The sequence below is a fragment of the Marmota monax genome, unplaced genomic scaffold (assembly GCF_021218885.2).
Source record: "Marmota monax isolate L192 unplaced genomic scaffold, Marmota_monax_Labrador192_F-V1.1 WCK01_AAM20220418_F8-fsc00014, whole genome shotgun sequence".
NCBI classification, from domain to species: Eukaryota; Metazoa; Chordata; class Mammalia; order Rodentia; family Sciuridae; genus Marmota; species Marmota monax.
In genome coordinates, this window is record NW_026695222.1 from 32,876,636 (window position 1) to 32,888,631 (window position 11,996).

Consider the following 11,996-nt stretch of genomic DNA (forward strand, 5'->3'; position numbering starts at 1 on the left):
TTCTTCTTTATAAGGTACCGAGCTTATAGTATTTTGTTACATTTTGTTACAATGGATTAAGACATTAGGTTCTAAGCAAAGAGTAGTGGGTGAGATAAACTCCATGTGTTTCGAGGAGCTGCAGTCTCCCGGTGGAGGGTGGGCTGTATACAAATACACTCACTCTCAGGTTGTGAAACATGCATAAATGGGACAGACTGGGTGACGCGATAAAGAAAACCAGAGGGGTGGGGCTGCTCTCTCATACTAGGTAGTCTGGGAGGGTCTTTCTGGGGGGGGGTAGTGCACTAAGTCCTGAAGGATAAAATGGACCCCCTTGGAGGGATTACAGGGAACAGTGTGCTAGGCAGAGGGAACAGCAAGTACAAAGGCCCAGGGAATGGAGCGGGCTTGCTCTGAAGGGCCAGAAGGGAGGCCCGTATATCTGGGGCACAGAGGGCAGGGACAGTGGCAGGAGGTGGGGACATGGGAACATTTCACAACTGTTAAGTAGGACAGGAAGCGGGGGAACCGTGCTCTTTGATTCCTGCGGCCGCAGTGGGCTTTGGATCCTCCATCTTTTCTCTCCCTCTCTGGTCCTCTCCTGTGGGGACTGGGAGTTTCCCGGCCGACACCCGAGCTTTCATTCTCAGCCTTTCCCTCTGTTGAAGGCTCTCTCTGGGACCAGATGCAGCCCAGGAGGCTTCTTTGTTCATCAGAAGCTAGAAGCAGAGACACCGAGTTCTTCAGCCTGATCAGAGAGGACAGGAGACCCCTGCCCCTGATAGTCCACGCAGCACAGAAATGCAGATGTCTCAGGAGCTAAGCCGCAGGCTGAAAGTTTAATATTTAAACCAGGTAAATACAACGTAACCTCCCCGTGGGGCCGGGATCCTCAGGGAGGGGGGACTGGCGCCTTCTCAGGCAGTGGTTCCCCCTCGCCTTCTATTTGCAGACACGGCCCACTTGACACGGCGTTCCCTCTGTTCACAGTGTCACATGCTGCACATCTGCATGATTGTTTCCTTGACTAGCAACCATGACAAAGTGCCCAGGGATTCCGGTGGGTCGCCGGTCCCCACGCACCTGCCACCTCCTGCCTCGCCCTCTTGCTTGGACACGGAATTTCTTTTCTCCTTCTTCACTCACCTCACGGGCAGCTGGTGCTTCCGTCAGCCCTGCGTCTCCTCCTCCTCCTGGGAGCCCACCCTGATTCACTTTACCCTCCAGCGTTCTCCCTCCTCCCTGGGCCCCCAGCCTCCGGGTCTAGCTGCAATGGTGACCCAGGCCTGGCCAGTCGGCATGTTCAAACCCCCTTCTCCTTGGCCAGCGTAAACCCCAGGCAGTCACCTGACCCCAGACAGCCCAGTAGAAGCTAGTGGGAAAGAGGACTGGGACCTGTTGCTGCAGGATGTGGCGCACAGAGGAGAGAGCACTTGAGATCTGCAGCCTTCTAAAGGAGCCTCGTTGGCCTCGTCTGTGGTAAGAGGCAAATTCTGCGTTTTAGGGACACTCGTCAGAGAAGAGGGCCTGATGGCTGTGTCCACCTGGCCGAGCGAGGGGCTCCAATCGTCAGCACCAGAGGTGGACAGGTTAGGGCAGGTGGCAGAGGGGCTTCCTGCGGGAGGGGAGCCGGCTGGGATTCCTGGGGGCAGGGTGGAGGGGCCCTGACAGGCAGGAGGGCCCGTGAGCCTGGTGCGGTCAGTTCAGGGACACCAAGGAGCCCCTGGCCAAAGGGGCATCTGTGTCACCGGCAGGTAGGGCCAAGCGGGGGACAGGCTCGGCCAGCTCCTGCTTGTGTCCCAAACCAAAGTGGGGTCTATCTTGTGGGTCAGGGTTTTCCAGACCCCGGTGACGCGTCCCCCACCAGCAGGTCTCCTGACCCGCATTCTGTCTATTAATCCGTTTATTATGTTTCCTTAAACGGATTCCATTTCTCTCCTTAAGCCAGTAGCTGCATCCTAGGCATAGACATCTGAGAAAGCATGGGTTTTTACTTTCTCATTACATTTTCCCCTGGAATTCATTAGAATGAACACAGGCCTTTACAGAGACGCTGGTGTGGGTCACGAGGGAAGGCGTCTTGGTGTTCCGGGGCGTAAGGTTGGGGCCAGGTTGCTGGGTCAGGAGGGCCACGGGAGGCGTCTGATGGAGGAGGGAATGTGCTGGAAGGTGCGCCTGTTCCAGTGACAGTGAGCGAGTGGGCGGGTGGGGGCAGGGCAGAGGAGCGCCAAGGTGCGGGGGGGGGATTGCAGAGGTCAGCAAGGCCTGGTGAGCAAGAGGCCAGTGGAGGCCCCAGAAGGCGAAGGAAGAGAAGGACCCACTGGATACAGAGAAGACCCACCAGGACCGTTGCTGACTGGCAGAGAGGGACACGCCAAGTAAACATGGGCCCCCAAATCTGTGGTCGTCCGTGATGGCCGTGGATAGAAAGTGAACACAGCAGTCCTGGACCTCCCTGCTGGTGGGGGAGGCCGGTCCTGGCACCTTACAAGACAGGAGACTGGGAACCGTGCACTGACTGGACGGCGGCCCCCCTGAGCTCTGTCCACCTCTGGTCCCCAAAGCCTATGGGTGTGACCTTGTGAGGCAAGAGTGACTGCTCCTTCCATGGCCGGGTGTACGGTGAAGATCCCAAGAGGGATCATGCAGGAGGCTAAGTGCTACCACAGGTGTCCTGAAAGACGGGGACAAAGGGGACCAGACAGCCGTCAGTGCAGGAGGAGGCGGGTGCCCAGGCAGGCGACTGGAGTGTCACAGACCCAGGCCAAGGACGGCCACGGCCACCAGAGTCTCTGAGCCTGAAGGGAACTGCACCAGGGACTCAAACAGGGAAAACTGTGTCGGTCTCTTGATGTCAAATCTCATTTAAAATGCGCAGCCACAAGAACCCAGGCGCATCAGGAGAATTCTAAGGAGCTTAATTAGACGAGCAATAAACTGAGTCCTCTGATCCGAGTATCTCATGTGACCCTTCAGTCACTGGTGGGGAATCAACTGAATCAACCAACCCGGTCCCCAGGGAGAGCCTTTCTGGGGCTTATAACTCTGCAGTTGAAATTGCCCCAGATTTCCCTCTTTGGAACCACGCCCGCCCACCTGTCCCGCCCACCTGTCCTGCCCACCTGTCCTCCCATGGGTCCAGTTGGCTCAGATTCATCCCCTCCCCCGTGTCCTGAAGCTAGTTCCAGAACAGAAGAGCATCTCTCAGGTCTGCACAAACCTAGAGGAGGAGACTCGTCCTGTGAGTTGCAGGGAGACAAGAGCATGTCTCAGCAGGCACCGCCAACACGCGCCTCCCCGCGCTCCCGGGAAGCACCCTGGGCCACTGAGATGGCCTCACAGAGGAGCCATGAGTGTGGAATGTGTGCACGACTCATTTTGGCTTTTAGAAATTGCATCACAGCTGGAGAAAGCTTTGCAGAATATCAAAGACAAAATAAAATTCCCGCAGCTCACAGTCACAAAACGAAGGAGACGATGAAGCAAAAGTGAACCTAAGATCTCCCCCAACAGAATTGGACATTTTAATTTCTTCAAGGTAGCCCCCACTTCCCCAAAACAAAAAAAAATGCTGTCAGAGGGTGTGTGAAGGTCATGGAAACGGTGACAGAATGAGGGTTATTGCGTAGATGCACAGAGCTGTTGGCAGCTCTGCCAGGGTGTGAATTGAGCGAGTGAAGGCGGATTTCACAGCCCTGTGCGGAGCGTGCTGGTGTGGCGGCGGATTTGCATGGGGACTCTCTGCCAAGTCCTGCCCACTGGCAAGCTGCTGTCACTACTTATGCTCGGCATCCGTGACCATGAGGCTGTGGAGCGCTCTGCGTTTTTGTGGAAGATGGTCTCTTCCTGGTCTAGAGCTCCCTGCAGGGAGGGGTGCAGGTGTGTGTGTGTGTGTGGGGGGGGGCATCCAGCAGACAAGCCTTGGCACCAAGGCACATTCTCTCTTTAAAATACAAATTAGGGCTGGGGATGTGGCTCAGTGGTCGAGTCCCTGAGTTTAATCCCCAGCACCAAAAAAAAAACAAACAAACAAACAAAGAAAACAAATCCATGTGGGTTGCACTGGGAACTCCATGGGACACAGAAATACAGGTGAAGTGTGGAGCAAAGGAACCCTTCCCGAGGTTCTCCGTGGGCCTGGCTCTAGGATTGACGCCGTTGATGACGTCCTCTGGGTCTCCATCACATCCCGGTTCCTGGGTGGGGGTCTGAGGAAGTTAGGCTGATTTTCAATGTGGGAGGGGGTAAAGTGGGGTGAGCCGTGCCTTTTCTACTCTCTCGCTCCACGTGTCCCCCTGCACCAATGTGCACGCACAACTGTCAAACAGAGGGTACCGGGGCTCTTACCTCCTCAGGGTCCGTCACTGACTTGGGTCAGGCGCGCTGATTCATAAAGGTGGAAACTATAGAAACTTAAAAAAAATCAGCGGTTGTCAGGGACTTGGGGAAGGAGGGAGAGAGATGGGGTCTGGGGGCTTGTAGGCAGTGCGCACTCTGCAAGATACACAATGGAGGGAAAGTGTCACAATTCCTTTATCAAAACCCACAGAACAGCCAACACAGACTGACCCCTTAGTTGATAATAATGGACCCGTATTGACTCATCATTTGTAACCAACGTCCCTCTCTGCCAGATGCTAAGAACTGAGGGGGGGGGGCAGGGCTTGGGGTTGGGGACGCTGGCCTCCTTCACTACAGATTTTGTCTTTAAACCTGAGACTGCTCTAAAAAGTAAAGTCTGATTAAAAAGAAAAAATAAAATCACATTTCATTCTCTTGGCCAGTGCCGGTCACAAGCAGAACCTTGGGACGGCAGGGTCACAGGAGAGAAGGACCTGTCTCTGTTACGCCCGCTGCAGGACAGGTCAGGTGCGTGGGAACCCTGGTCCTTCTGCTCCATTTTTCTGTGGAGTTAAAAATCGCTCCAAAAAATCAGTCTGTTGATTAATTTAAAAACAGAATGTCCTAGGAAAAAGAGGTACTTTTAAGTAACCAGTTGCCCAGAGCCAGGGAGAGCTTTGGTCTGTTTCAAGCCACCTTGTGGGTTTCTCATCCTAGGAGGCCCCGGGATAGTTGTTATTATTACTGTTGTTGTTGTTGTTGTTTTGTGGTGCTGAGACAGAACCCAAGGCTCTGCACAAGCAAGCACAGGACTGGGGGTCTTGGGGAGGAGTGGGGGGACACAGGCTGGGCCATCAGTGACCCCCAGCACTGGCCTGGTCTCTGAGGTGTCTCGGTCACCTGGGGCAACAGTATAAGCAGGGTTAAAAGGTGTGCTGGACTGAATTGTTAGAATTCCAAAGGAATTGAGCACAGGGTTGAAGGGTCTCTCCTCCAGAGCAGCGTTCCTTGGAAGATATGCGAGGAATGAGAACCACGCCAACCAGAACACAGGTGTGACAGCGCACCTCCTGATACCTGTCACTGCTCCAGGCTGTAGGGTCCATGGCGCTTAGTTCCCACACCCCTCACGTAGCAGGTGCTCACTAAACACCGTGGCCTGAGTGGGCTGGGGGTTGGACTAAATGGGACTCAGAATCCCAAGGCATGGCCAGCCTTCCGCCTGTGTCCTGGTGGGCTGGATAGTTGGTCTTTGGGATGGATCTTCCAGGGGAGCTTCCCGTGGACCTTACCGTCCCTGTCCCTACGCAGGGCGCTGTGGATGCCAAGCCCTTCCCATCGTCCCCATCCTCGTTATTGTCCCAGCTAGCCAGGCCGAGTGGGAGGGGAGTTCCTGTTTCCATCTGTGAAGAGAAACACAAAGGGTGAAACTTAAAAGGAACATTCCGGACCTTTGGACCCGTCTAAGCTTTCACTAAGTAAAACCACCTTCAGTTCAGAGGGACAGGAGGAGTCCTCCATTCCTGCCCCAGTTTTGGACAGATCTAAAATCGCTCTAAAAAATCCCTCAGACTCATCCGAATCGCCTCTTTGAATTGGGTGTTCCCATGAGCCCGTAACCAAGAGACTGACCCTTGCCATCTTGCAGGGGCCACGTGGTCACCCCAACACCTGCGGTCACCCCAACACCTGTGGGACCCACCTGTCGAATCCTTCCTACTGCCGTCCAAGGGGGAGGACCTGAAGACGGCGACCCATTCAGACAGCAGACATGCTAGGGACCCAGAGGTGACACAGCGCCAGGCCTGGTTTGAAAGATCCGCAGATGCACAGTGAATCAGCCGTGGGGTCCTCAGGCCCCCTTTGCCCTGTACCTGGGTCTTCCTCCTACGAGTCCTGCCACACCGGCTGCTGGCGGCCACTCAAAGGAGAAAAAGCCCACCTTGTGCAGTTGCCGACGACCTGGTGGAATTTCCTGGGGACCAGGGTTCTCAACCCCGCAACCCTCCGCCCCCTGTGAAGAGCTTCGTTGTTCTCCTACAGAGAAGGTCATAAATGCTATAATTGATCTCTACGCACAAAGGCAATCAGGATGCTGCGCTTACCTGTCATGAAAGGGGGAGAATGGAAAGAGTAAGAAATTAGTCCACTACGAGGGAATTCCTAAGAGAGAAACAAGAAGTCGTATGGGGTTGGCTTCTCCTGAGTGTGCAGAAGAACTGGGCGAGCTGCAGTACGCGGGCGGCTTGGTATGGCACCAGGGGGCTTTCGGGGGGTGGCAGAGCTGATCTGGATTCTGTCCTTGGTGGTGGTCACACAAGTCTCTGTGTAGAAGTCACCAAAATGATCACCCAAAAAGTCAGTTTTCCTGATGGACAGATTTCTACAATTATAAAAACGTCATCACCAGGAGTGACACTGGGATCTGCAGAGGCGTCTGGCATGCCCGTCAGTGCCCGTCCGTGCCCGCGAGCTGTGCTGGGGACCTGCCTGTGCTCCCCCTCGACTTCATGGGCTCCCTTGTTTTAGGGGACACAAGACTTTCGTGCGGGGAAAATCTCCAGTGGACTGGGTGGAGCTGGCCACTGACCCGTGCCCTCCTGACCACCTTCTGGATGACAGCCCCCTCCCTACCCCCCGCACCTCCCCGCTGCCCCCCGAGCTGCCCGTCCTGCCCTGTTCTACACGGCTCTTCTGTCTTGATCTGATGGTCACACACCGTCCAGCAGGAGGCCCTACGGGAGTCAAGTTCAGACAAGAGCCATCTGTGGGAAGCGCCGTGTGACCCCTGCATGGTTTAAAACACGCCAACTGGGTGGCTTACGGGGTGGCGTTCACAGGCCCACGCGTGTGGCAGACCACGACGCCCTGCATCGATGGACGCCCCGAGTGCATCCCTGGGGCCGACAGAGACGGGACTGCGGAGGGCAGGTCACAGGGGCATTGACCACTCCATGTTTTATTTTGAACGAAAAACATCTGGAGCTGATGCGGTGGGCAGGCTTCACAGAGCTGGCTGGCCGCCCGAGGCCCGCACTGGCCTCTTCTCTACTTCCTGGAGGCAGAAGTATTTCCTAGCAGAGGAAGGCTGGGCGGGGGTCTGCTGCTGGAGAGAGCCTGGCACTCCCCAGAGTGACAGACCTTCCTGGGTGGCTCTCCATGTGCCTGTCCCGCTGCAGGGACCGCAGGACCGCGACTGCCACGTCTCAGGGAAGAAAATGCAAACATGCATACAGAGGGCCCCCAGCGCAGCCCGGGCCCCCTCTCGGCCCAGCCAAGGCTCCCGGGGGGAACCAGGTCCAAGGGTTAGGTCGCGGTCTCACCAGGCGAGCTCCGAACAGAGGTGCCCAATTCCTTTGGTGAAGAACAATAGGAAAGGCCACCGGGGTCTCTCTAAGCACCAGAAACAGGCCTGGGGAAATTTCCACTTTCCTGGCGTTGGGCACAAATAGGCTTTCAGTCCTGGTGTGGAGAGAGGAAGGGACAGCGTGGCTTGTCACCTGAGACTGCCCAATGCCAAGACATCAGAAGGAAGAGGTGGGCTCACTTCCACGCTGCTTCACGCCAGCAAGTGTGGACCTCCCACCAGCAGGCCCAGGGCTCCAGCACCGGGCAGGGTGGGCAGCGGCCAGGTAGCCGCAGGCCCTGTGTGGGTCAATCGGGTCAAACACCAGCAGGACAGAGGCCCACGCGGCTGCGAGGACAAACACCCACAAGTTTGGGGCAAAATGATTTAGACACAAAGCTGTTCTTGGCCCTGAGTGTGCGTTTGAGCCTGGTGAGTGCATCCCCCAGGCCCGCGGCCATTTCCCCTGCCCTTCTGCCATGGTGCCCTGCCTCGCTTGGGCCCAGGACAGAGGAGCTGCCCGACGGTGGACTGAGACCTCTGAAACTGTGAGCCCCAGTAAACTTCCTCCTCTAGAACAGTTCTTGCCGGGTCTTTTGGCCCAGGGTGAAGAGCTGACTAAGACGCGCTGCCTCTCCTTCCTCTTCCAGGACGGGAGGACAGCCGACTCAGGGAGCTGTTGGGAGGCTCTGCAAACAGTGCCCAGGACAGGGCGGGGCTGCAGTCATGGCTGCAGGAGAGCAGCGGCCATTATTACTGTCACCTTGTTATCGTCCACTGGGGACAGCCAGGCCAAGCTTGCTCCTCCTCGGGGCCTGTGCCCTTGAGCCCTGCCCCCATCCTGGACCGAGGACCCTGGCCCTCCTCCTGGACCGAGGGCCTCCCCAGCCCCACCCTCTCCTGGGCTGTCACTCCTGGCCCCACCAGGAATCCTGGCTGGCCCTGCCCTGGGCGGAATCCACCACTGGGGCCTCTCTAATTTAGACCCGAACGTGTCCTCTCACCCAGCGTCCTGATCCCGCAGAAACCGAGGCACCCCCCACCGTTATATGTTCTTTGAAAAAGAAATCCTCAAAGGTTTTTTCCTAGTGCCGACCACAGTCGCGGTCGATGGCAGAATCTGAAGACGTTCTGAGAAACGTGCGGTCATGAGGCAACTTTGTTGTTTTGCAGGGTGTACTCACGGTGTGATGTCACCAGGTGAGGCGTGGCCCGAGGTGGACTGGAACATGGCACGCAGCCCGTGACTGCACAGAATGCTCTCTGGTGACGAGGCCCATCACTGGGAAGCAGGAATTAAGGACAGGCAGCTAGTGTGCATAGGTGGTCAGTCGCATGGCGGAGATGAAAACTGACGTGGTCTGGGAAGATGGAGAGGCCTCTGGGGGGTTGCGATGCTCCCTGGTGACAAGGTGAAGCTGGCTTTTAAAAGACACCTTGTGATAGGTGTGTTACCAGCAACCTGACCAGGGACCCTGTCTGGATCCTGGCTGGCTAGACCCAGTCCCCCACCCGCATAGAAAAAGGAATTTATGCAGTTTGATCAAAATGGGGACAAGCAGCTAGGTGGCTTCTCCCCACCAAGGGGCAGATGCAGTTTACAGAACTGAGAGCCTGGGGAGGCACGTATACAGCCAGTTGTCCATGCTGGACAGGTCAGGGGCAGGGGTGACCTCCCTCTCCACTCACCTGTTTCTTTGCTGCTCCTTGGTGGGCTGTGTGTGGGGGGGTCACAGCCCCTGGGCTCCCTTCCCTCAGCAGGGGGGACTTTATTCTTATTTCAGAGGGAAGACCCTGCCTTCAGCCGTTTCAGGTGGGCACAGGGAGAGCACGTGGGGTGACGTCCGTCTGCTGAGCTCTGTTCTTTGATCATAGATCCTGAGGTGTCCCTGGCCCTGGGATCTGCCTGTGGACCCCGCCTCCTCTGCAGGTGGCCGCAGGTTTCTGAACTACACCTGCTGCGCTCTGCCTGATCTCAGCGGCATGGTGCGGCTCAGGGCGCAGGTGATCTCGCCAGCAGGAGGCGATTTTCAGAGATGAGTAACTTCACAGTGAGGCTGAGACGTGGAGATTTCTCAGAGCTTTGGGAGTGACGGGCCCAGAGGACCCAGCGGGTCGGGCCCAGGTTACGGGGTGGGTGCTTCACATCCCCAGCTACAGTCCCCTTCCTTTCCTTCGCCGCCTTCCTACCCGGGTCTTCTACCCACAGCCATCAAACCCCAAAGAAAAACCCGCTTCACCTGGAAACCGTGCTTTGGGCACTGTCCTGCCGTCCCCTTGTTCCTGGGATGGCGACTCTGGTGTGAACTCAGGGCAGCTGTAGCAGCTTCGTGCAGAACATTGCCAGGGTGACATCACCAGGCACCTCCCCCTGGGTCTGAGGGGCCTCCTCCGCGTGCTTGTCACCGGCCATGTAACCAGTCATCCCAACGCCCGAGCGGCTGAATGTTGGGACAGGTGTGACCTAATTGCAAACTACTTTTCTTACATTTGCCTTTATATTATAATTAGGGCACTGCACTGAATTTCTAAAAAGATGTGTAAGTAGGCTGTTACCCAAGAATTAATTTCAACTCAAAATTTAAACTAAAGTGGAAATGATACGATATTTGCTTGAAAAAAAGATGCTATCAGGTCTCAAAAGAGCTGAGAGCCACTTTTATACACACACACACACACACACACACATACTGGGGATTGAACCCAGGGGCACTTCACCACTGAGCAACATCCCCAGCCCTTTTCAATTTTAATCTTTTTTTTGAAAAAGGGTCTCACTAAGTTGCCGAGGGTCTCACCAAATTCCCGAGGCTGGCCTTAAACTCGTGCTCCTCCTGCCTCGGCCTCCCTGGGATCAGGGGCCTGCAGCAGCCCAGTGCCTGGCTGAGAGCCACTTCCTAAGACTCAGCAGCACCCCTTTCCCCAGGGACCAGCAGGCTCATTTAAAGAGGCTTTTGAGCCTCTTGTTAAATTGAGCCAGATTTTTATTGTAGGAGGATCCTCTCCTCCCTGCTCACCCCTCCAGTTCTCCTCGCCAAGATTCCTCTTGAGAACGCTGCTGGGGCCAGAGCAGCTTGGATCCTTGCGTCCTTGGGCCATCAGAGTTCTGGGATTTTCCTGTGGATGAGTGTGACCCTCTGACTCTGGTTTGCTGCAGACACAGCTGGGGCTTCTGCCAAATTTAGGCCACTGCTGGTGGGCTGATAATTTGTCTCTCCATAGGAGACAGATCAATAATCAACAAGCACCTTAGAGGAAAGAGCAGAAAGCTCAGTCATGCAAATCAGGCAGAGGAGGGGAGGAGGGAGGCCATTCACACTCTGCGACTTCAGCAGGGCCCTGGCCCATTTCCATGAAAACACTGGCCCAGAGCGGCCAGGCTCCGGCACATTCATAAAGATTTGTCCCAAGCGGAGTAAACACCAGCGTTCCCAGGGCGCAGAGAGGCAGGAAATTAGCCCGAGGTTAACTGGGTCATTAGCTGTGACACAATGTGGGTCCTTGGGGATGGAATTTTGTTCCTTCAGCTGGAGGCTCCAATCTAGTGACAGTTCTCACAGTGGGGGACGGTGACTTAGCAGCCTGCACAGGTCTCTTGGATACCAGGGGAGCTGTCATTGTGAATCATGGCGCCTCTGACGTCAGGGGGGGCTTGGGGGGGTGCAAAGTTACAGTGTAAATACACACAAGAGGCCGAGTATGTGTGTGAGAGTGTGTGTGAGTGTGTGTGAGTGTGTGAGAGTGTGTGAATCAGTGTGTGTGAATGAGTGTGTGTGTGTGAGTGTGTGTGTGTGAGAGAGTGTGTGAATCAGTGTGTGTGTGAGTGTGAGAGTGTGTATGAGTGTGTGAGTGTGTGTGAGTGTGTGTGTGAGTGTGTGTGAATGTGAGTGTGTGAATGTGTGAGTGTGTGTGAGTGTATGAGTGTGTGTGAATGTGTGAGTGTGTGTGAATGTGAGTGTGTGTGAATGTGTGAGTGTGAGTGTGTGTGAGTGTGTGTGAATGTATGTGTGAGTGTGTGTGAATGTGTGAGTGTGTGTGAATGTGTGTGTAAGTGTGTGTGTGAGTGTGTGTAAGTGTGAGTGTGTGTGACTGTGTGTGAGTGTGTGAATGTGTGTGTGAGTGTGTGAGTGTGTGGTGTCATGAGCAGCTGCAGAGTGGGACCCACACCCCACACAAGGCCAAGTGAATAACTAACGGGTGAGGTGCCTCCTCCACTGGCTCTCCCTGGAGAGGGCCGTGTTTTCGTCTTGCTCTTTAACTGCACCATGTCAGGCACCAACCCGCACAGATCAAGGTGTCCTCATCCCGCGTTATGCGTATATCTTGA

The 11,996-nt window shown here is 55.6% G+C and overlaps 3 long non-coding RNA genes across 4 annotated transcripts; 1 reads left to right on the plus strand and 2 right to left on the minus strand.

Annotated features, from left to right (window-relative positions):
• The first annotated feature begins 633 nt into the window (after positions 1 to 633).
• On the plus strand, positions 634 to 1,560 carry LOC131423797 (uncharacterized). The gene is made up of 3 exons (XR_009225853.1): positions 634 to 837; positions 973 to 1,042; positions 1,310 to 1,560. It is a non-coding gene; the product is annotated as an uncharacterized LOC131423797 (long non-coding RNA).
• A 1,924-nt stretch (positions 1,561 to 3,484) lies between these two features.
• Positions 3,485 to 6,925, minus strand: LOC124085308 (uncharacterized). The gene is made up of 4 exons (XR_006849403.2): positions 6,026 to 6,925; positions 5,616 to 5,726; positions 4,330 to 4,394; positions 3,485 to 4,190 (listed from the first exon to the last, which is right to left on the minus strand). It is a non-coding gene; the product is annotated as an uncharacterized LOC124085308 (long non-coding RNA).
• A 68-nt stretch (positions 6,926 to 6,993) lies between these two features.
• On the minus strand, positions 6,994 to 11,086 carry LOC131423790 (uncharacterized). 2 transcript variants are annotated; one of them, XR_009225843.1, is made up of 4 exons: positions 10,687 to 11,086; positions 9,359 to 10,110; positions 8,854 to 8,951; positions 6,994 to 7,785 (listed from the first exon to the last, which is right to left on the minus strand). It is a non-coding gene; the product is annotated as an uncharacterized LOC131423790 (long non-coding RNA). The 2 variants fall into 2 exon arrangements; XR_009225842.1 differs by having other exon boundaries at positions 8,854 to 9,070.
• Between the last annotated feature and the right edge of the window lie 910 nt (positions 11,087 to 11,996).